This window comes from Engystomops pustulosus, chromosome 3 (assembly GCF_040894005.1).
Source record: "Engystomops pustulosus chromosome 3, aEngPut4.maternal, whole genome shotgun sequence".
NCBI classification, from domain to species: domain Eukaryota; kingdom Metazoa; phylum Chordata; class Amphibia; order Anura; family Leptodactylidae; genus Engystomops; species Engystomops pustulosus.
This window is the reverse complement of record NC_092413.1, coordinates 101,116,843-101,138,909: the sequence shown is the minus strand read 5'-3', so window position 1 is coordinate 101,138,909 and position 22,067 is coordinate 101,116,843. Positions and strand designations below refer to the sequence as shown.

Sequence of the window (22,067 nt, the reverse complement as noted above, 5' to 3'; positions counted from 1 at the left end):
TTCAAAATAAAATAATTACACATTTACAATAATGTAATTACTTAATGTCTGTTGTCAGGTACCCTATGAATGGAGAAATAAAATTAGTTTTTTTTAAAAATATTTTAAGCATTATATATTTTAAATATACTTTAAATATTCACTAGAATCCCCACATTTACAATAAAAAAAGGAAAAAAAATAGTTATTACTTCACAGTGATTGAATGTTTCTGAATGAGCTTCCTCCCATTTAACGAGCAACTGTTGGAGAGCAAGACTGTAAGACTCATTATTAGTAATTATATGAATTATGTAAAATTTATAACAGCGGCATACATTCTAATGAGTATGTATCATCAGGAAGATTTACTGTATATAAATGAAAGCTCAGAAGTGAAGCATTAAACATACAGCTCTATAATTCACCTTTTACATCTTAGTCAGGCTACAACAAAAAAAGTACAATAAAAATAGATTAAGGGATCAAATGCAATAGAAGAAACGCTGCTTAGGAAAATTAGCCATCTGTTCAATGAGAAATCTGCATGCAGAAGAAAATCGCTTAAACAGATAACCCAGTTAACTTCTGGTCACAATAATGTAAGTAATAAACTAATATCACATTGCCAAGAAATGTATTTTATACTTTTTTAAAGGAAACCTACCATTTGATTTGATGCATTATGCAGCAAACATACCTTGAGAATGCTGTAGCTACTCTGATGCAGGATCATGTCTTGGTTAATCCCTGAGCAGAGTGGTTTTGCTGAAAAAACTATTATAACATTCAGAACCTTGGGAAAGCTGGGTCAGGCTGGCAGCCTAGGCAAACACATTGGACACAAGCTTGTAATTACAAATGGAGGTTAGTCAAGACATGACCAATCAACCTGAGCTGGATCACTCATGCACAGCAGCTGGGGGATGGTGCAGCAACTGATTATTCTGCCTCCGGGCATTATATCATCCTCACCTGCAGTCACGTGCAAGGACAACCGCTGAACCAACCATTGGAGCGACAGAGCTGCATTATCATAATGTTATATCCGTTTTATGAGCAAAACTACTCAGCACAGGGATTAACCAAGATATGATCCTGCATCAGTGTAGCTACAGCATTATCCAGGTATGTTTGCTTCATAATGCATGAAATCAAATGGTAGATTTCCTTTAAAGAAATAAAATAGGTGGCATATGTTAGTTATAGTGTTTGTATTGTTTAGTTAATTGTATATAAGATATGTGAAAATGAAATAAAAGTTCTTAAAAAAAGAAATAAAATTGATGCTGTATATTATCTAATATGACTTGGAAGAAGGCAAAGTAATTAGATGTACCATAAATCGAATAATATTTCCTGATTTTATGTACAGTATTCTGATATTCAGGGGCATCGCTAAAGGACAGTGATGGTGAACCTTTTAGCAGCCGAGTGCCCAAGAAGCAACCCAAAACCCAAAAATTTGCATCATTTTAGCTTCTTTCCAGTGTCCCTCTGTGCACAGAGAATTGTGGGGCAGGCAGGAGGTCCTCCAAAGATAATTCGGTGTATTCATTCTCCCTCTTTCTACAGTCTCAAGTAGCGATGTAAGAAAGAATAAATACCAATCAGAGAACCCTATTCCAGTATAAATCCTAACACCAAAACAACAACAATAATACCAATAAAGGTATATAGAACGAGAGTCAACCAATGGTCACAGACCAAAACTACTATTGGGAATAAAATATTATCAATCTTTATTAAATACAAGTTACAGCAATCAAGACAAATATTTAAAACTACATTAAAAATTCCACAAAGACACAAAATGATGCGGTGGTGGTCCAAAGTAAATCAATGTATATACATCTCCAATATCATGTCCTAATATATAAGACCAAGTTTATGCAAATTCATATTACCCACCCGGGCATGACATCATGCAAAACTGCAGGAGAGAGACTTGACCACCACAGCACAGCACCACAGCTGTGGTGGTGGTTGTCACGGGTGGTCCCGCGACCCATATCGCGAACCGCGGGTCACCCGTGCTGCCCAGCCACCGCCAGCGTGTCTCACCTGGCCCGGCTCCCGGCTCGCTCCCCTCTGCGGCTCCTTCTCAAAATTTAAAGGGCCAGTGCGCCATTAATTGGCGCTGGCCATATTACCCAATTCTATATAAGCCTGCCTCTTCCTGCAAGCCCTGCCGGATCTTTGTGCCTCACAGCCTGAGAGAAAGCTTTACTGCAATTAGCCTGCGTTCCTGTGTCTCCTGCGTTCCTGTGTCTCCTGCGTACCTGTGTCCCTCTGTGTTCCTGTGTTACCTAAGCTCCTCTGTGTTCCCGTGTACCAGTGTTCCTCCGTGCTGCTGTCCTGTGTACCAGTTATCCTCCGTGCTGCTGTCCTGTGTGCTGTGTTCCCGTACCCCTCTGCTTGGACCTCCTGTTGCTGACCCCGGACCGGACTCTGACATTGCATCTCTGCCACCTGCCTTGACCCTGTGCCTGAACTTTGACCACGAGATTGATTGCCGTTCTTGTATCTCAACCTTGGCCGCCACTGCAGACAAGTCACGCCTGAGGAACGACCTGGTGGTACCACGCCGCAGCTTGTCTAATCCGCTTTGCGGCGGGCTCTGGTGAAAACCGGGTACCACTTAGACTCCAGTCCCAGGTAGTGGATCCACAACCCGCAAGCCTGACAGTGGTCAAGTCTCTCTCCTGCAGTTTTGCATGATGTCGCGCCCGGGGACATGATATTGGAGATGTATATACATTGATTTACTTTGGACCACCACCACATCCTTTTGTGTCTTTGTGGAATTTTTTATGTAATTTTTAATATTTGTCTTGATTGCTGTAACTTGTATTTAATAAAGATTGATAATATTTTATTCCCAATAGTAGTTTTGGTCTGTGACTATTGGTTGACTCTCGTCCTATATACCTTTATTGGTATTATTGTCCACAGAAAGAGCTCTGAGTGCCGCCTCTGGCACCAGTGCCATAGGTTCGCCACCACTGCTATAGGAGATTCAAAGTGGCTACTAAAACATTGAGACAGTTGTTTTGTATTGTACATGGCTCAAGTAGCAGAGGAGAAGGAGGGATTTTTGTGTAAAGCAGCCCATACAATTAATTGCTTTGGTCCTCAGTGACCAGAGGACTCCAAAAGAGAGCTCAAACTTCTGTACTAGATGTTAAAAAAAACCAATAAACAACTAGTACAAAAAAAGCAGTAAGTAGCTGCTGCTGAACGGCTTTTCGTGATATGCTTTACATTATATTATTTTCCCCAGGAGAACAATGCAGTTTAAAGCTGTGGCAGAGTTGGGAGCATTGGCACTGAAAAGCTTGATGTGATGGCTTTGGCTATACTGTAATTTGTACTGTAAAAAGATGTGTGAATTCCAAGTAAAGTTTCTATTGTGTTGTCTACAGTTTCAAAATAGTTTTTTCGAATGTTCATGGAGCAAATATTCATTACTTACACAGAAATAATTCTATGTCTTTAAACTTTATTATATTTTGCTATTAAATCCTACAGAAAACTGGCGCAAAGTAGTAAATGTGCCCCATTGTGCCTGTAACTAAATAATAATATATTATAGAGTTGTAGCCTAATGGTGTTTTTTTTACTCTTCCTTTTCTCTAACCATCTAAATCTGAAAATTAGTCAGTTTGTTATCTAATATTGGGAACTGGAGAAGGACCAAAGCTGTTTTAGATACCATGTGTTCCCATTTCAGAAATCCTGGTTCCCTGCATAGTATCTCATATTCTATTCACCTTGTGGGTTTTTATATTTTATGTCTTTTGCTTCAGTCTATGAGGTATTTCAGAATTTCTCTTCTATTCTGTCTGATGTGTTTGTCTGGAACTTTTGAGATGTTGTGTGAAGTCTCTATATCTGTCTTACAGTGTGTTAAAGGGCACATGAAATAGTGTATGTATAGCAACAGGTTTTCATATTGTGAAATGATTTTTTTTTTAAGTGTACTATTTCAATCTTTCAGATCTATAATACTAAGTCAGGTCAGAATTCTCCAATTTTGAAACCCTGATAATAGAGTTTACCAAGCATTTAAAGAGCAGCTATAAGGTCAATTTGGATCTCTACAAAAACAATAGCATTTATTCTAGCTTAGATTCAAGCCTGATAAGGGACATCCAACTCACATCCTATTCTTGCCATTGCTTCAATGAAGTTGGGATAATAACCACCTGTGGGTGGTTTAGTGTCCCAAATTGCCCCTTAGAGGTTCCCTTTAAGTACTCTGTAAGCCTATTTTACTGTATGAGGTAACATTACATACAAGGAATAGGATATAATCTTTCTATTATTTGTATAATCTTTCCATGGTTATATTTGGTGAGGGTCTAGCTCCTGACATTTTCTGAAATGGCTACTTTCGCAGTACATGGAAAGAGATAAAAAATTGAGATGTCAAAGGTTGTTACGAAGTAGATGCTGGTTTGCTATGGCAGAGCCTGAGTTTTGCAGTGCACCAGAGACATCCACCAAAGTATGCACATGAATCTTTATATATCCTGCATGGTGGAAGGGGGTGGGTGTGCATCACTCATTGGTACACCATACTCCATTGTATTATAAACCACTCTCAAGTGTTCTAGTTTTTTTTGCCAACCCATAGTAGGTCAACCCATAAGCCATCTTGTTATCCTTTATTCTAATATTATTTTATATTCTGCCTGGATACTGCAGTCTAACTATTTTGGTTTTCCAGTCAGTAAGTTTATGTCTAAAACTGCACCTAATAGAAATGATGGGTCCCAGCAAAATTTTTTATTTGATGTTGATTGTTTTACATTACCCCAGGATAAAACCATTAAAAAACAAGAGATGACATGTTTGCCTTTAAGACTCTTGAGTTCTTGAAAGCTCAATTTAAACCCATACTTATCATTACTATGCTAATAGTTGTCTTGTATAAGTGGCTTTCTATTTTCAGCTCCTTATTACCAGCAGCTCAGGAGTGGAATATGAATATTTTAATATGTTATGTAACCTAAAGTAACAGATTTCCTCATCCTGCCAACACAAAATGCCATTGGCGATCTTGAATGCCTTACATGCTTTTGATGCTCTAGGATTTCAGAAGTTTACAATGGGTTGTACATGTTTTCCTCTGTTATGTATTGAGCCACAATGTGTTTTTTAAAGGCACTGGTCTAATCCCAGTCTGCATACTTTTGCCTTTTTAAAGCTTTATTTCATTTACATATCATTCCTCTCCCCTTAGGCATTTTTCAAGTTCAGCTAGCCCTTCTGATTTTAATGTTAAATGTTTAACTGGAATTTTAATGCAATATTTAATATAATTGACACAAAGTCTGTAGAAACCTGAGTGTGAGATTCATATACTGATTGAGGGTTTAAGCTTAGAACTGTAACCTTACAATAGTCTGGGCATGTTACCAAAAATACTGCATAGGAAACAGTTGTTGCATTTCTCAAAGCTGGGCTTGTTTCCAAAGCATATATAATCATGCATCAACCTGTTAGTTTAAAGCAGTAGACCTGAATTTCACTTAATAAAACCATATACCATTCTTTGATTCCTTGATTTTATTTGGAGGTATGTTATACAGGTCTTATATTAATGAATATGTTATTTTTATTTCCCATCTTATGTCTTTATGACTTGACATGTAGCACAAAAAATAATATTTTTGGAAGTTGGAGGTAATATTCATGATTAGTGTTCAGAGGACCCAAACCACAAAGTTCAGGTCCTTGACGAAGTTTATGGATTCTGTTTGCAAAAGTGTACCCCCTTAACCCCCCCCCCGGGCAATAACACCCGCGACCGTCAGCATTTGAATCAGTTTTGCACTATTTTGGGGAGGATCATTGGTCCCTGATGATGTCAACAGGAATGCAGTTTCCCCAAAAATGGTGGTGCTCACACACCACTGGGATTTAAATGTTGCCTATTATGATACATTTATGTTAAAAATAATGTCCATAAAATAAATCTTCACCTCTTAGCAATATTTAGCTTATTTCAAAATGTTGTGCTTAAAAAGCAACTCCAAAGATTAAGATGATATCTGACCATATCTACACGCAGAGGTAATTTAAGAAAGTTACTTAACCCTTTAACGAGCCGAGATGTAATAGCACATCATGGGTCAGCTGTTGGTGCATGGAGAAGGCTCACGGGCTGAGCTCTCTCCATAGCCAGTAAGTCTGCATATTTACCAATCACAGGTGTTATCCCCTACATCGCTGCCGGCAAAGCAGCAGGTGGCTTCAAAAAGATGGAGGCGCATGGATGCCGCCATTTTGGTGAAGGACGTCGCTCACCGTGACACCATCGGAGACCAGTGATCAGTTGCCATGACAGTCTTGTTTTAACCCATGATTACAATGTGGGATTTGCACATTGTAATGAATAAGGAGGAAAATCCCCATATACTGACATACTGTAATATGGCAATATATGGTAGGAACAATCAGACAACCTAAGGTTAAAGTACCCTAAGGTAATTACAAAATTACATTAAAAAAACATAAAAATTCAAATTACCCCCCTTTCTCTAGAAGTCATATTAAAAAAAATGATAAACAAATTTGGTATCACCGCGGCCAAAAATGCCCGATCTATCAAAATATAATAATGATTTTTCACTGTGTCTAACCCCGTAACGGAAAATACTGCCAAAAGTCGAAAATGGCACTTTTTTCCCATTTTGAAAAATATTAAAAATTCAATAAAAAGTGATCAAAAGGTTGTACAGTCCTAAAAATAGAAGCATTGAAAACAACATTAAAATTCACAAAAAAATGACGCCATCCACAGCTCCATAAACCAAAGTAAACCAAATGAAAAAGTTTCTAGTGCCAGAAGATGGCAAAATAAAGAAAAAACATTTGTACAGGAGGTCTGAATTTTTGTAAATGTATGAAAACATTATGAAACCTATACAAATTTGTTATCCGCGTGATCACACCGACCCAAAGAATAAAATAGACACGTCATTTGTGGTGCACAGTGAAAGCTGTAAAATCCAAGCCCACAAAAAAACGGCTCAAATGAGTTTTTTCACCAATTTCACTGCATTTGAAATTTTTTTACCCGCTTCCCAGTACAGGCAGTACCCTACTTAAGAACACCCAACTTACAGACGACCACTTGTTACAAAGGGACCACTGGATATTAGTAATTTACTGTACTTTAGCCATAGGCTACAATAAACAGCTATAACAGTTATCAAAGGTATATGTAATGAAGCTTTATTGTTAATCCTGGTGCTTATGATAACCCAACATTTTTGAAATCCAATTGTGACAGAGATCAAAAAAATTCTGGGTGGGACTACAATTATAAAATATACAGTTCCGACTTACATACAAATTCAACTTAAGAACAAACCTACAGACCCTTTATTGTACATAACCCGGGGACTGCCTGTACACAAAATGTAATATTAAATACCGTCACTATGAAGTGCAATTTGTTACGCAGAAAACAAGCCATCAGCTCTTTACGTGTAAAAAAAAGTTATAAAAAAAGTTGTAAAAAAATCTCCAAATGACCTTCATAGACATCAACGTGCACAGCCAGTAACCACAACACGGAGCATACAACAAGCTCACTGGTAGTAGCTACAGGCAGTCAGCATGATATCCTTTAATCTATGTCAAGGATTTGGAGCTCATTAACAGAAAAACTAGCTGCAATTACTATAAAAATGTAGTATGAATAAGATAAGAACATCCTTTTGAAATCATGTCGACAAAAAATGAGTTTGAAAAGGGAAATTCCAACCAATCACACCCATCGCTGTGATGAATAGGGGAATGTTTCTTTGAACCCCTTCCCGCCGCAGCCCTTTTTCGGGGAACAGTGATCCGTCACCATAGTAGCCTCGGGTCTTCCCGGGTCTACTGTATGGCAGTAAATGTGGATTTTACTCCCCATTCATTACAATGTGCTGATAGCTGGAAAGACCCGAGGCTACCATGGCGATGGATCGCTGCTCCCCGATGATGTCATGGGGAGCGACGATCCTTGGCAAGACTGCGGCGCCCATTGGGGATCAATAAAGTACTATTGTTTTGTATCATATAGGTTATCTCTCATGAAGTAATAAAAAACCACAGGTGACCATTTTTTCTTTTTTTCATTTTATATTTGAAGTTTTCCAATGTAACTAGCGAATCTATAACAGTGCAGCTGCAGTTCATGACAGTTCATGCTTGTTTTTCTGCTAAGTTGAAAACTGCTTACATTGCATTCAACCTTTTTATATTATCACTTAGCCCTCTTTCATATGAACATATAAAATAAGGCCATATGTTACCTGTACCATACCGTTTTCATACGAGTAGCATACGCCACATTCATGTCAATGGGCAGTAAGGCTATACATTTACATGGCCATATTGTTCACCATACCGTAGACGTAAAAAAATATAGAGCATGTCCTATTTTCTCCAGTTTTTCCCTTCTGTGTACACATAGAAGTCTATGGTACCATACATGCACATACAGATGAAAAACGTCACGCATATACTGGTTCATATGGATTAAGGCAATATTCACATGAATGTGTGCTCACCCAGCCGCAAATATGTCCCCACATTGGTCATCTGAATAAGGCCTTACACTTATTTCTATCTCAAATACAGTAACTGAAAAGGTAATATGGAACAGTTTCTGACCTATGTAAATAACCCAACTGGTGCTAGCTGACAGACAGTAGCTCACAAGGCACCTTCATCTACAGTCAATGTAAAGGGGTTTTCCCATTATAGCAAAGCAATGTTATTGTTTGAATTATAAAAAGTTATCCAATTTTCCATATACTTTCTGTATCAATTCCTCTGGGTTTTCTAGATCTCTGCTTGCTGTCATTCTATGGGAAGCTTCTATGTTTACTACCAGTGGACAGAAATCTGACCATGGTCACAAAGGTGCACAGCTCATTACAGTCACAGAGAGTGATCAGAGCTGGGTCCACTGGACCGAAAGGCTTAGACCAGGAGCAGACACCAGACTCCCTAAGCCCATCTTGCCTGGCTACGCCGCTTTACCTGTGAAGTTGCCCCCACAAGGGACAAGGACACTTGCTGGATGAACCCAATGATCCCCTGACGAGCCCCATAGGGCGAAACAAGCCTTGTCGGGATTCGGGTTTTCATACTCCTTTCAGGACTTGCATCCTACAACATAGGAGCCAAAAATCTATTTTCGGCACCTTTGTGATAACATTAAGACCAGAACCTGACTCCACCTGCCAATTAGGTCTATAACAGGGCCAGTCATTGCAGGGTCAGGTTCCAGTCGGGCCTATGGTTAAATAGGACCATAGTCCCGAGGCTAGGCTATCAGGGTATACTAGATTTGCGTCCAAAACTAGGGTGTAATAGGGACTTTTTTTGTGACTACAGTGTCATTTAAAACCCTAACCCATACGGACATAACGCTTATCTTCTCACCCTCCACCTTTCGTTCTCTGTGCACTCCTTTTGGATCATCTATCCACCCCACTGTGACCAGTTACCACCTTACTACTGACTCTGGGGCAGCCTTATGCTGCAACACTATATCCTAAGGAGCCCCGCGGAGCCCATACTCGGAAGCTATTGAGATGTACGCAGTCCCGGAGGTGAGCCCATCCTTTCATCATATATTATAACTCTCAGGCCGCCCCGAGCCGTCTCTCACACCCCTCTTGATCCATCTTATTTTTTAGATCGATCACTGATGCCGAGGACTTGAACATGCAATGCAAAAGATCCGAACACACAATTTGTTGTAAATAGCTGTAAATAAACAAGCACTATCTACTTTCAAATCACAAGTTGTATTTTTCTTCATTATAATCCCTAGTTAACCTAATACACACATTTTATGAGATCCCTTGTTTATGTACCCTATCCTGAAGACATATTTTTAGTAAACATAATCCCATTAAAAATGTAAAACTTTTATTTACCATTCCTGTGTTATTCATCTTCAAAATGTATAGATAATTAGCCCACTGTATTGTACCAGCTTGGCGTATGCTCATATGCAATATGCTCTGATACTGTCCAGTGTACTCAGTTGCCAATTTATCCATACATTCCAATGAGGAATAACAAAGAGATGACACAACACAGAGACACAAAAAACTTCATCCAAAACAAATGAGAAATACAAGTATTTATTAAAACTGACAAAGCACAAGAAGGATGTTTAAAGTAGATCCATCTCTTGGCACTGCCACTTTAACAACATAATATTTTTATTGCTTTATTTACAGTCTTTTTCTCGCAGCAAATTAGTGAATATCTCATCCAATGTCATATGAGAACAATGTGCACAAATGCTCTATCCTACATTTAGCAGGAGACAGATCTGTTCAGTCTCTGCTGTCTATTCACTTTGCAATAAACGATCGGCATAAAAGAAAATAGTAACATAAAAATGTCACAGAATGTCAGCAGAAGGTCAATGATATGTCCTGTTCATTTCAGAGAAGCAGCTTTGACCACCTGCTTAAATTTTTAATATATCATGTATTATTTATTTTTACAATAAAAGTGTAATAAAATCTCACTCGGAGACGATAAGTGCATGCAGGAACGTTCCACGTATTGCACCACATTTTCCATCTTATTAATTGCTACATCTTAGAACTGGAGCCAAGGATGTGGTTTTATAAATACCTCTGCAATATGCTATTAGATCATGATTAAAATTTCAAAATATACAGTATATAGTTAAAAATGGTTGACTGGTTGGATCTCTCTGCAACTCTGGACCCCTGCTGATGTGGCGTGAATTATTTAAATTATTTTATTATTTATACATAACCATGCTGGGTGTCGGGACTCTGAGTCCTACCTCTGGAACTCGTGCCATAGGTTTGCCACCACTATTCTAGGGGGTCTTTGTGATAGTAGTTCCAAGCTGGTGTCTATTCTGCCCTACATGTGGGTAGAAACTTTCTTGAAGGAATAGAGGTGGCAAAGGGGGTCTCTTCTCCTCATCTGTCTCCTAATCCCAGTTTGTGCTTCTGCAAAATATTTCTACTTTATTGGTGTAGCACTGGTTAACATGGCTGACAGATAAGCTACAATGAATGTAGCTATAACTCCTTATGCACATGCTATTATGCCCTGTATTTTATATTGAATAAATAAAGATATACAGAGTTTTATCCAAGATTTATGAGTTCTGGGGTGTTAACCCTTCAATCAGCCCCTAGCAAAGCTGCTGGCAGTATTAAAAAAAAACGGTGGATCGTGAACGCTGCAATATTGGCTTACGTCATAGTGGCGATCTATTACCATGACAGCCTTGGTTCACACGAAGACCGGAGGCTGCTTGATTTTAGCAGATCTAGTACAATGTATGATTTGTACATTTTAATAGATGATGTGGAAAATGTCCATATACAGCCATAGTATAGCCATGTAGTATGGTAGGATCAATCAGACAACCTAGGGTTAAAGTACCCTAGGGGTCTGAAACATAGTAAATAAAAAAATAAATTAAAAAATGTAAAAACCAAAAAGTTCAAATCAGCCCATTTTCCCTGGATTTGCTATAAACATAAATAAACAATAAAAATCATAAACATGTTCAGTATCGCTGCGTCCCAAAATGTCCTTTCTTTCAAAATATAATATCCCGGTGTTCAACCACGTAACCGAAAAAAATACCACCCAAAGTCGAAAATTTCACTTTTTTGCCATTTTGCAACATATAAAAAATGTCATAAAAAGTGAACAAAAGGCCATAGAGCCCTCAAAATGCTAGCATTGAAGACGGTATCTCATCCCGCAAAAAATGACACCACACATAGCACTATATGCTAAAGTATGAAAGTTCTTAGCGTCAGAAGATGTCAAAATGAAGATTTTTTTTGGACAGAAAGTTTAAATTTTTGTAAATGAATGAAAACATTATAAAACCTATATAAATTTGGTATCCCCATGATTGCACCGACCCATAGAATGAAGTAGACATGTCATTTGGGGCGCACAGTGAAAGCTGTAAAATCCAAGCCAAGAAGAAAACGGGCAAATGCTTTTTTTCAACAATCTAACTACATTTGGAATTTTTTTCCTTCTTCCCAATACACAGCATGGGATACTAAATACCGTCACTATGAATTGCAATTTGTTACGCAAATGAAAAATATGAAAAAAAAAGTTACAGATTTTTGAAGGAGGGGAGTGAAAAATGCAAACATAAAAAGGAAAGAGGGCCTCAGTGTTAAGGTGTTACATGCAGGAAAATACTCCACATTTCTTGGCCAAAGTAAGCCAAACTTTTTTATTATTGATATTTATTAAAGGATAATAATCTGATGTCCATCTTTAATCTGACCTTGTAATGCTTGTTAATTTTTGAGATCTAAAAATGATAATTTTCATGAACACTGAGAAAAACATTCCTGGGGCCTTTGGAACTGATAACAAGGCTTATTCCAAAATGTGTAGTGACTGAGAGTGATTTCTTGCTCGTCAGACAAATTCATTGGCAAGTGCTCATTTGGCTTAGAACCACATGAAAATTAGCTATTGTGACATGGAGATGTGTATGAAGCCAGCTGGGTGCAACACTGTCAGACACAATTAAAGTGAATTTGCAGTTGAAGAAAAGCAAAACCAACCTCCCTTTTCCAGCGCATTAATACTCAGCTGGTAGTGTTCCTCCTGACGTTTTCTAGCTCTAGGGACAGATTTTTGGGAAATTCTATTTTTACATAAATTTTTTAACATTTAGCTATATTTTTCCTTGTTAATTAAACCCAGCAGTAAAACAAAGAACTGATAAAATAACAGGACCTGGTTTTAGATATCACTAAAATATATTTAAATTAAATATATTTCACCTTCACATTGGATGAAGTGATCCCAGGCATCTGGTTGGCTAGAAAATTGTAATAAATAAAAATTTATAACAATGTAATGTACAGAAACTGACTGATTTGCTTGTTCTATTTCTAGACTATTTCTATTTCTTGTTCTAGACTTCTTTTTTGCTAAAACTTTGCACCAATTTTCTACATGAATGACCAGGCCAATTTTCTATTTTTTTTCTGTCACTACAGTTGTATGGGTTCTTTTTTTGTTTTGGGACAAAATAGCGGTCTTCATAGCACACTTTGGAGTTTCGTATATCCTATCCTACTGTTGAACTTTCATTTACCCTTTCTGTGCAGTAAATGTTTTTCTAAAAAACATTATCAGCAAACCTAAATGACATAAAAACATTTTTCTCTTGTTCAATATGCATAAAGCGACCTTTGCATAATGAAATAGTTTTGAGGGAAAAAATACTACCTTGGTTGTAACGGGTGGCGATTTGAGTCACTGTTGCCTTTCTATCAGCTCGAACCAGTCTGCCCATTCTCCTCTGACCTCTGGCATATACATACACTCACTGGGCACTTTATTAGGTACACCTGTCCAACTGCGCGTTAACACTTAATTTCTAATCAGCCAATCACATGGCGGCAACTCAGTGCATTTAGGCATGTAGATATGGTCAAGACAATCTCCTGCAGTTCAAACCGAGCATCAGTATGGGGAAGAAAGGTGATTTGAGTGCCTTTGAACGTGGCATGGTTGTTGGTGCCAAAAGGGCTGGTCTGAGTATTTCAGAAACTGCTGATCTACTGGGATTTTCACGCACAACCATCTCTAGGGTTTACAGAGAATGGTCCGAAAAAGAAAAAACATCCAGTGAGCGGCAGTTCTGTGGGCGGAAATGCCTTGTTGATGCCAAAGGTCAGAGGAGAATGGGCAGACTGGTTCGAGCTGATAGAAAGGCAACAGTGACTCAAATCGCCACCCGTTACAACCAAGGTAGGCAGAAGAGCATCTCTGAATGCACAGTATGTCAAACTTTGAGGCAGATGGGCTTCAGCAGCAAAAGACCACACCGGGTGCCACTCCTTTCAGCTAAGAACAGGAAACTGAGGCTACAATTTGCACAATCTCATCGAAATTGGACAGTAGAAGATTGGAAAAACGTTGCCTGGTCTGATGAGTCTCGATTTCTGCTGCGACATTCGGATCAGAATTTGGTGTCAACAACATGAAAGCATGGATCCATCCTGCCTTGTATCAACGGTTCAGCCTGGTGATGGTGGTGTCATGGTGTGGGGAATATTTTCTTGGCACTCTTTGGGCCCCTTGGTACCAATTGAGCATTGTTGCAAAGCCACAGCCTAACTGAGTATTGTTGCTGACCATGTCCATCCCTTTATGACCACAATGTACCCAACATCTGATGGCTACTTTCAGCAGGATAATGCGCCATGTCATAAAGCTGGAATCATCTCAGACTGGTTACTTGAACATGACAATGAGTTCACTGTACACAAATGGCCTCCACAGTCACCAGATCTCAATCCAATAGAGCATCTTTGGGATGTGGTGGAACGGGAGATTCGCATCATGGATGTGCAGCCGACAAATCTGCAGCAACTGTGTGATGCCATCATGTCAATATGGACCAAAATCTCTGAGGAATGCTTCCAGCACCTTGTTGAATCTATGCCACGAAGAATTGAGGCAGTTCTGAAGGCAAAAGGGTGTCCAACCCGTTACTAGCATGGTGTACCTAATAAAGTGCCCGGTGCGTGTATATATAAAACAGGGCACCTCTTCCATTCTTTAGTGTGGCAGATTGTGTACCTAGGCCCCCTGGCAATGGCTGCTATGCTTCTACAACTGTAATTATGCCCCTGAATGTGGCATGTTCTGATCTCAAACTCAACCAAACAAAAATTGTGTCAAGGGAACGTTATGTAGCATAGCTTTATGACTAGTGTTTTGACTTTATGACTAGTGTTTTAGGACTGTGTAAGTAATGTGATAAGTTACTGTACAGATTCTAATCATGTTGTACTGTATGTGTTGTTGGTGACAAATATACAATACAGATTTACAGCAGATGAAAGGATAAAAAAAACTTATGCAAATTTCTCTTAAAATATTTTTCTAATGTGAAATTCATTCAGGTAAATGATGCTCTAATCAGCACAATCACTGTTAAATGTAATCTGCAAACAATCTGCTAAAAATTATTGATAAAGACACATTTCTGTGGGGAGGTATATTATCAGCAGCAGTCAATTGGCTGATGCCAATGTACAGGGTGTTTCCCTTGTGATGTCACTGTCCCCCCCTCCTGCTGAGTGACCTATCTGCTCAGTGAGCCTGGAGGAGGGATGCAATATGCTGCACCCCCCCCCCCCCCCGCTATAGGAAACTTCTATGTTTCTTCCAACGGATGGAAATCCGTTAACATTAATATGCTGAAATGGGAAGACCCCTTTAAAGTACAGATTTGGAAACATTTACTACACAAAGTATAATGTAACCATATAAGCATGTAAATGAGGGAAATGAGGAGAGTGGGGGAAATGGAGGGGTGTAATTATTTAAGGTGCATATCTTCACGTAGTAATGATTTATGGAAAAGCTATACAGTAAAGTACTCTTTAAATTTGGGATGATATTCATAATAAGTAAACTATAATAATAATAATAGTAATAATAATAACAACAAAAAGTACTATTAATACCATTATTATTATTACTACCATTACGGCTATTATAATTACTACAAGTATGGTGCTAACTATTTTGTATTCTAGCTTCATTCCTAGTAATATCCACTTCATTATATTTATTGGTCATCCAGAAAAAATATATTGGCAGAAATCCATATGAATAAATAGACTGCACGATCGCTTGCACATGTTGTCAGGCTTGTTCTTTTTTTTGCAGCATGATGTGAAGGGGTTGATTTCCCTGGCTGTGCATATACTGGGATAACATTAGAGTGGGATAGAAGATCATGAAAGATAAACGTGACAAAGAGTTTATAATATATGTCTATCTAGAACAGCGTTTTTAGTAATGTTTCAGTAAGACTTACAAGCTGAGACATTAAATGCAACCTTTGATTACTTTTCAGCTAATTTAGCTAATTTATACTACATGAATACTTTGGATATGTATAATGTTAAAAAAACAGATGCTATGATTACAATTGCTTTCTAGCAAGATATGAAAAAAAGATTTTAAAAAACAGAAATTTGATGAAATAATCTGAAATTAAAGACTCAAAAACAACCTTCCAAAATAGAAACTGGGATCGGCAGGTATGAAGAATGTCAAAGGTAACTGGAGAAGCTTGTGGTGGCGGTGGCCAGCTAATATATCTTAGTTACAGACAAACACATAACAATATCCACATTTACATATGCATATTGTCTGTGATGGTTTCTTTTGGGACTAGTAATTTTCTTAACTGAGAACCTGAGGCAAAATGTGTAGCATGGAAAAAAGGAAATCCAACATCTGTTGAAGAACTGGTTCACCACTAGTCCTACCAAGCAAGACCAAATGACTGCCTAAATCATGCATAATGGTGCACTTTTCTACCATGGCACTTGAATTGGTTCCTTAAACATAGTAGACATTTACTAACCTGTCCGACGAGTTCACTCAAAGTGCATTGTCCGACGATCATGCACTCTGCTGCAATTCACTAAGGTCGTGCGCCTGATATCCTGCATATGTCACAAAATTACACCACCTCACCTTCATCTGTCTGTCTCTCTTTTTAAAACCTTGGATGCTGTGTTCCCTTGTAGTACACAAGTGAAAGGAACCCTGGCTACAGGACCTGTCTTCTTCATGAAGTGCCCCATGCACCCACCAACCACTATGCTTCTTATTACATCTGCCCTCTACATTGGAGGAAGACTCCTCTAATCAGTATCCTGCCCACCAGACATCAGGCCCAATCACAGTGCACAGTACAGCATGTACTGCTATGGTGCTTCTAAACTCACACATACTACTAGAGGCTCTACCTTCCATTGGTTATGGCAGAACCAGTCACCATTCACATAAAATTACAGTGATAAACGGATCACAAAATCATTACAGAACTTCACAATCACAGTGAAGTGGGAATAATGATGACAATGGGGCAGTTTCTACAACCATAAAACTAGATACCAAGTCTGGTTCAAAATGTTAACACAATCTGCAGGGTTAGTGAATACAGGGACCCCCCCCCCCCCATTTAGTGTGATTACTAACTGAGTTAACACAATTTCAGTCAGGTTAACCAGACTTACATCTGTAAGTCTTTATAATATAGTGAGGCTCTCAGATATGTCCTTAGCGTTGTTTCTTCTTCATCTGCCCTGAAGGTCAATGATGATCCTGAAGGTGCTTGTATTTATAACTCACTGTGGATTATAAAAACCTTGAATATATAGTTTATTGTTCAGTGTGTTTTGTGTGTGTGTGTATGTGGTAAATCAATGGTATACTTTTTGTTAAAGTTTTTGGAAATATCTTTATGCAAAAATGGTAACATGTCTTTCATGTAGTTATTGGCCAATCTACCACAGAGCTTAATAATCTTGTCATGTTATGCTTTCTTGAGAAATTGAGGTCATCCACCAATTTCATGCTTTAAGGATGGTCACAACTATAAAATATGCACAGTAATGCATTTTAACTATAAATGTCAAATAGCTAGAAATTTCAATAGATTCCCCCATGTACAGCAAAGGGAGAAGTTACATGATAATTGGGAAAGACAACCTTATATTAGCACAATTGATTGCTGACAAACTAATGTAGTCTTCAAGACACTAAGATGAAGTACTATACAGTAGCTGTGATGGTCCAGTGGAGAATTAACACCAGCATTGATTATATAGAGACAAGTGACCGCACAAGGGTTATGAAGCTGAACTGTGCAGTGATCCAAATGATAACACTTCTTGATCTGTCTCAATGAATAGAAATGCATTTATGTGACAAATATATGCAGAAAGCTTACTAAGAGACAAGAACAATCAAATAGACCTCCTCTAAAATCTAACCTGATAAATATAATTTGTAGTTTTATTAATTACAGCTGTCGGAAAATAAGATCTGAGATCTGATTGATTGCCATGGGGTACTAAAACAGTTTGTCTGATAAATCTCACCAATTTGTCTTCATTTTTTTCTGATTGGACAAGCACAGTGAATGTACATGTTGACTATATACATATTATTTCAATTGAATATTGAAAACATAAAGAGAACTGCATGGAGCTAAAAGGAAATGTCCAGTTTTTATTTTAAAATCCTAGCAAATATTGTAAAAAAAAAGGATGAAGACTTAACTTTTAATTCCCAGTAACACACTACTTGATTCACCCTAGTACTTTATCCCTGAGGATGTAGATTGTGTTTAATTATGAAGCAAGATTTATTTAGTTGGTGTTAATCACATCCTTCCAGGCATTATTATCTGCTTCCACCAGGTTACAGAGAAGTGCATTATGATTAGTGTTAAGCAGACCCGAACTGTGGGTTCAGCAGCCATGACCACGAGGTAGAATGGCAGCCCATTTAAAAGTTGGAAATCTGAAATAATTGCCCTTTTTAGGGCATTCTGAAGAGCTGCATGTTGCTGTTCACAGGCTGCTACCTTGCAGGGGCCAGTCTTAGTGCTATTTGCCGCATAAAGTACTAACTTAAAGTGCTAGTCTTAGTTATATTTGCATTTATAGCATTACTATCTTACATTACCAATCTTAGCACTATTTACATTAGTACCTTGGAGTACCAATCTTAATGCTATATGCATCATACAGTTCTATGTTACAGTTCAACTCTTAGCACAATTTACATTTATGGTGTCATACAGTACTACCAAACAGGACCTGTCTAAGTACTATTTGCATAATGAAGTTCTATGTTATAGTATCAGTCTTAGTACTATATGCATCATACATTGTAATTTAACCAACCAGTCTTAGTACTATTTGAATCATAGAGGTCTATGTTACAGTCTATGTTACTCATCTTAATGTTGTTTGCATTGTACAGTTCTACCTCTGGGTACCAGTCTTAGTGCTATTTCATTTACAGCAACATACAGTACTATTTTACAATGCCAATCAATATTTGCATCATACAATACTTTACAGTAACAGTACTAGTCTTGGTACTTGATTCATACAGTACTATGTCACTGTAGCACTGTTAGTAATATTTGCATCATACATTACTAACTTAGAGTACCAGTCTTTAGAGAACTGCATCTTTGTGGTTTTGTGTATTCCTAAAGTCCAGTGCAAGTGACAAAACTAATTGCAACAATATCCTCCAACTATACTGTCAGGACCAAGCTATGGATAGGATGCTACTGGAGATAGGGTCAGTCAGGCAAAATTAATAATTGCACTCTGAAGAACTGCATGTGTATACTGATATGCTGCTATGATGTTGGGAGAGAGAGAGAGCACTTATTTCATGTATATTCTCATACAGTGTGTAGTATGTGTAGTACAGTGTGACAGTACCTACATTTGTATACCATTCTTTTTTTACTGAAATATTCTTTAATTACATTCAAATGAAAATATACAACGCCTAAAATTTTGACTTGCTTTTAGGCATTTTCACACCAAGGTCAGTTTAAAAACTTTAGCCGCTGTTCTTCTGTTTTCCTTGACTGATTATCCGTCATAGTTCCCCTGGTGCCCCTGCTGCATTGGTGACATTCTCTCATCTTTCATCTTTCTCTCATCTTTCAATCGTGAGCTAAAGTGGAGGGATTTATTTATCTTTATAGCTCAGATCCAGCAGGGTGGACAGCCAGTAATTGGCACTGGTGGCTATGGGAAACCAGCTCCAGGGTGTAACTTCAGCGGTAGCAGCCATTATGGGGACCACAGTATTGCCTGACATACTAACAATGGAAGATTTGCACCATTATATACATTTTACGCTGCACATTGTACAGCATAATGGGCCAGATTTATTAAACTGTCTGTGCCAATTCTCTGTCGGGAGCTCAGATAAGAAATGTCAGGGGAGAGAGGGGGTACAGGAGAAGGACAGGACTTGAATCTCTCATCTCTTATTCCTATTGTGTACTTCCCTCATGTGGTCAGCAGCTACTGGGGCAGATCTGTGTGAGTGTATACATGTATATATCAGTGGATTAATGTGTTGCATGTAGTAAATTAAAGGTGCACCAAAAACTCTCTCTGCACACTCTCAGAGTAGTGCAGAGTACACCAGATAATTGTAGACAGTGCGCCAGTATTCAATTATCTGGCACACCCTGCACATTTGTGAGGAAAACTCCACTTAATACAGTTTGCTCACTTTCAATAAATCTGGGCCTATGTCTGCAGTTTGGGAAGGGACAGGTGGGTTGTCCATGGAATCCCAGCTAGAAGAGTTATCATTGAGCATTCGTAACTGCTCCATAACCTGTGTATGAAAAGGCCTTCCAAATTTGAATGGGGGTGAAGTGGAGGGCTGCACACTTCATCAAAAGAGAAGGAGCTGATTTAGACAATCCAAAATCTTTGTGATGACATGGACCATTGCTTCAACTTCCTCTGGCCTCTCTTTTCTCAAAGCGTTATTGTGGCCTACAAATTTAAACTCTGCTGCAAACTCTGGCACTTGCCTGCACCAGAGGAAGTTGTAGGAGGCATGTATGTAACAAGTCCTCCCCCTGCAGGACCAGCTCCTGGTCCTGCAGGACCAGGACCAGCAGCACATTCTTGATTGGCTTCTTTCTTTTAATACACTTGAAGTAACTGTCACTGCTCTATAAGAAGGTATGGGAATACACATAGAGTATTTCATACTGCCAATTATTTCAAATTTCTATCTACTGTCACTGTTATTCAAGAAGCATCCTCTCCCACTAACAGTGCTGGTCACATTACACTCTTTACTACCAAATTCTAGTCCAGTAAGATTAAAGGGGTATTCCAAAAATAAGCATAATTCAGATTAAAAAGGGTCATTAAAATATAAGATAAGATGTAATTTGATGTCATTTATAATGTTGCTCTACTTAGCATGAAAATATTATGGACATATGCTACAATAAAGAATTAAAATTCTACTGGCAATTTCGGGGGAAGATTGAAGAAGAATATACAGGAATGTTAAGAAAGGATTGATTAATGGAAATCATAGATATATTAAGATTTTATTTATGCTCTAATACTCTCCGATTAAACTAGATAAAATTAAAATAAGGGACTCCTCCAAGTGCTACAAATGTGTAAATAATAATGCTGATTTTGTATACATTATTTGGTCTTGTCCTAAAATTTGTAAATTTTGGGTAGAAATATTTGAACAAATGAATAAGGTTTTTCATAGAACCTTGGTCCCCACAATGGACTTGGTAATTATTGGGAGGATTAGGAATGGAGATATAGGAGAAATAAACCAAGTTCCGATGCTAAGACTAATGACAATAGCAAAGATCCTTGTCTCTAGGGAATGGAGAAATGACATACCACCTAATGTTAAAAACTGGCATAATATGACATTGAAAATTAAGCAATATGAAAAAATACAAGTGGAAAAAAAGATGACATCACAAATTGGACTAAAATCTAGGGAAAATGTACATAGAAAGATAGACAGTTTTCATTAATTTTCTTTTCTTATCCTCCCTGTTCAAGTGGGTGGAAGTGGGTGGGTGGAAAAGGTTTCAATACTGTTTAAAAATGCATGTGTTAAATAATGTCAGGAAAATGTGTTACATTGTGAATTGATATTGTGAATTTTATTTCTCTGTCAGCTTTGTTATTGTAAAAACTGTAATAAAAATAAAAAATATTTATAAAAAAAAATGCTACTGGGCCTTTAGTCAGTCCAGTGATTTTACCCTGTGGACTAAACACAGGACAGAAGATGGCTGCTGGTCACATATCCACATCACATGTTCTTCATCTACCTGTGCAGGTCACCACTAAGTTTGGCTGTAGTTGGTTGATTGCAGTGCAGGCAGTATGGCCAGTGTTGTGGTGATACCATTGAGTGAGGTTATGTTCAGAGATAGCACTTACACACCTATTAGAGGTTTTGAAAGCATAACTACATCCTGGAATTTTCTTTTAGATGCCATTTAGATTTGCATTGAAATTCAAAATAACAGAAACTTAAATTCTCTCTGTCTGTGAAAACATATCTAAACATTAGACTCCAATACTTATATCAACTACCTAAAATGCTACTTTCATTTCTACATCCTGTGATCTCTGCTTGTAATCCAACAACAC

The 22,067-nt window shown here is 38.0% G+C and overlaps 1 protein-coding gene across 3 annotated transcripts in view; it reads left to right on the top strand.

Moving 5' to 3' along the window:
* NKAIN2 (sodium/potassium transporting ATPase interacting 2) overlaps nt 1-22,067 on the top strand; it is a 535,491-nt gene that overhangs the window by 13,430 nt on the left and 499,994 nt on the right. The window lies entirely within an intron of this gene.